The sequence below is a fragment of the Rhipicephalus microplus genome, chromosome 2, assembly GCF_043290135.1.
Source record: "Rhipicephalus microplus isolate Deutch F79 chromosome 2, USDA_Rmic, whole genome shotgun sequence".
NCBI lineage: Eukaryota > Metazoa > Arthropoda > Arachnida > Ixodida > Ixodidae > Rhipicephalus > Rhipicephalus microplus.
In genome coordinates this window covers 95,808,717-95,811,873 of record NC_134701.1, presented here as the reverse complement: position 1 = coordinate 95,811,873, position 3,157 = coordinate 95,808,717, and the positions used below count along the sequence as shown (strand labels likewise).

The 3,157-nt window shown below is 45.8% G+C and overlaps 1 long non-coding RNA gene across 1 annotated transcript; it reads left to right on the top strand.

The window, feature by feature from the left end:
* Positions 1 to 504: 504 nt before the first annotated feature.
* Positions 505 to 2,908, top strand: LOC142785298 (uncharacterized). Its single transcript, XR_012888909.1, has 2 exons — positions 505 to 590; positions 2,432 to 2,908. It is a non-coding gene; the product is annotated as an uncharacterized LOC142785298 (long non-coding RNA).
* Positions 2,909 to 3,157: the final 249 nt, after the last annotated feature.

Sequence of the window (3,157 nt, the reverse complement as noted above, 5' to 3'; positions counted from 1 at the left end):
ACAATCGTCCTCGCACAGTTCTCATTGACCTTAGTACTTACTGAGGACGAAACAAGCTGGTTTGCGCCGGAAACGTCTTTTCCAGTGCTTTCTTAGGACCACAATTGGTCCGGAAAAGGTCCTGTTAAGGATCTTTTGAGAATGACAAAAGTATTGCACTGAGCACTTGGATATAATTCCTGAAGACCTTTGCGCACCAAGTAGATTAATTTAATGCGTGAAAACTTTCTCCACACGTTTGTTTCTTACAGTCATAAAGTTATTGTACATTTTTGCCTCGTTCGTTTCTCTTTTTTTTGCAGAAAATTTTAAAATTATGCGTCGCGCCTAATGAGACATACGTAATCAATTGGCTTAGGTATCGAACCTCGTATTGCGAAATGTCTGTTTGAAACAGTGTGTTCCTAAATGTCACAGCCTTAAATTAGTGATTATACGCCACTGTAGCGCATAATAACAAACTAGCAGCTGGCAACCATTAACTATGCGGCACCATTCTAGGTAGTCAAGTAGCCAAGCCATTCCAAGCCAACTGACTGTCAAATTGGCAGCGGTGGCCTTGTCAAGGAAAGTGCAGTGAACTAATGAAGGTTCGTGTCCTTTGTTGTTTGTATGCATGGTTAAAAGTGAGATATGTGTGAGATTGTAAGTTGTAGGTGATGATGGTTGGTAAATTGCCTTGTTGATGGGTGCACTGGGCTGCTCAACGTTCAGACTGATGATGGACGCATTGCCACCAGCCGACCGCGGCGAGGTGTGGTTTTATTTATTTATTTATTTATTTATTTATTTATTCGAGTACCTACAGCGCCCAGTTTGGGCATTACAGTAGGGGGGAGGAGACGTAAAACTTGAAATTGATACAGGGTATGAATACCGATCACAAAACAAGTAAGCATGCTCAGCTTATACAGTGTGTACACATTCTCGGGAACACGAGGCAATCAAGGAAAAGTAAAACACAAACAGCATGCAGACAGAAATTGGCATCTTTCATTTCAACAAAAATTGTGACAGAGCATTTCGAAGCAGCCTGGAACAACAGCCAATCGCGATCCATTGGGCTTCGAAGCAGCCTGGTCCCAACGTGAAACGACCGACTTTTGCATTTGACACATGGCCCGACCTCGGGCAAGTCAAGTCAACGCCCGTGTCGAGTGTACTGATAGGCTGTCAGAGCGGAGCCTCTAACACTAGTGAGTGCATTGGGCGCGATGCACGTGGTGATGAGGACACTGCGTCAAACTTTCAAGGAAGATTACAACCGTAGTTGATTGAGCAGTGTTTACTGCCTTGATACTGCTTTTCTTTTTTCAGACTATACGCGGACTTGAATGCCTGACAAAGCTGTCTATTGTGATTAATTACTGTTAAATAAATAAATTTCATTCAACTAGCTTTGTTTGTTTTACTCTAATAGTCCAGCACTGTCGCTTCTCTGTTGATTGATACAGTATATATACTCGAGACCTCGCAGGTGTTTTTCTTTCGATCTATGAAAATATCACGAGAAGAAGTAAATCCTAAATAGTATCACTGCCCACAGTACCGAACCGGCCACGCTATCGTGGTTCTGAAAAGATACTGAAAAAGTCCTGAATTGTTGTTTTGAGGATGTGCTGAGGTTGTTATGTGTTCGGACAAGAGGACGGGATTAGTGCCTTCCTAGTACCATAAAAGGACATTTTGAGGGCGTCATATTGTCCTCACGGAGGCATACTGAGGACATCCTGAGGTTGTGTTTGTGTTGTCTGGGGTGTTTTGGTTTCAAGTGTGCTTCTTGTACACACAGCACGTTTGGTGAGTGTTTGTGTAAAAGTTCTTGGACATTGTCGAGGTTTCTAAGCAGTCTTCTGACGTTACATTGTAAATTTGTGTTTTCATATTGGGTGTAAAGTAGTGCTGTGTGTACGGATCGGGAGTGACTTTACAGAGCCTTTAGGGGGCCCTGTAATTTGTGTTTTTTTTCTTAGAGCGGTCAAGGGGCTCTCGCCGCTCCTTCGGCGCAGTCTGCGCCGGTGGGTCAGTGGTGTCTATCGCCTCTGGAGAGGCGCCAGACAGTCGTGTACGTGGGGTAGGCTTTGTCTTGGCGGACAAAGCCTTCGCCCCCACCGGGCCAGAGGTCAAAGAGACCTCTTTAGTTTGTGTGTTGCCCTGGCTGCTGCCAGGGTTCACAGGGGCCTTTGGTAAGGCCGTGTTCAAAGAGGGCGGAGCAGCCAGGGCTGCTACTCCAGTGGGGTCTGCTGGCGGTTGCCTCGGCACACCAGGCGTCGTCCGGGGCATCGTCGAAAACCGTAGTGGTGTTGACCCCCCTTGCACCACTTCGGCGAATAACTTCTGTAGAAAAGTGTGCGTTGTGCGCTGTCGGGATTCCCTGAAACTGACATCTTCTTGGAATTTAATTGTGAAAATTTTTTTTTCTCTTTTCCAGGCTGGGCATGAGCGAGAATAAGCGGGATGGTCACCATCACAGTTCGCGCAATGAGCCTCAGCCTCAGACTTACAGCCATCAGCAGAGTGCCCTGTGGTGGCACACCTTGCGCACATGAGCTGCCCTCGACACCTTTGGGAAGCATGGCCAAATCGTTGGCACTTGAAACAATGTCTCGGATTTAGTATATGTGGTTGAACACAGTGCATGAGATAGCCTGTAGCGACTGTTTCTGGGAGTGTGTTTGCTCCAAACGTCCGTAAAATGTGTTTTGTGGGGAGTTCTGCATTATTTCTCTTGATTTTAATGCGCTGCACATGTATGACATTCTCGTCTTTCCAGCCGTCCAAAAGTTCTTCGTCGGTAAGGTCTACAAGAGCTCCATCTGATACGACACCTCTCACTGTGTTCAATGTCCGGTGAGCGGTAACAGTGACAGGTTTGTCCCCAAATGCAACAATTGCTTAGTTTCTGATACTGGATTTTGTCTTTGACATCTATTAGCAGATCCCCGCTGGCCATCTTGGTGGCTTTGTAGCCAGCGCCGATGGTATCAGTGAGGCATCTTGAAACTAGAAATGGTGATATGTTTGTCGCTTTTTTTCCTGTGGTTTCACAGGAAAAAGTCTTGATTCTTTATTACACACTGTGATGATGATGATGAGCAGTGTCTTGTAGTGCAAGGACCAAATGAAAACTGTGAGGCTGCTTCGGTGTGCCCCCTTT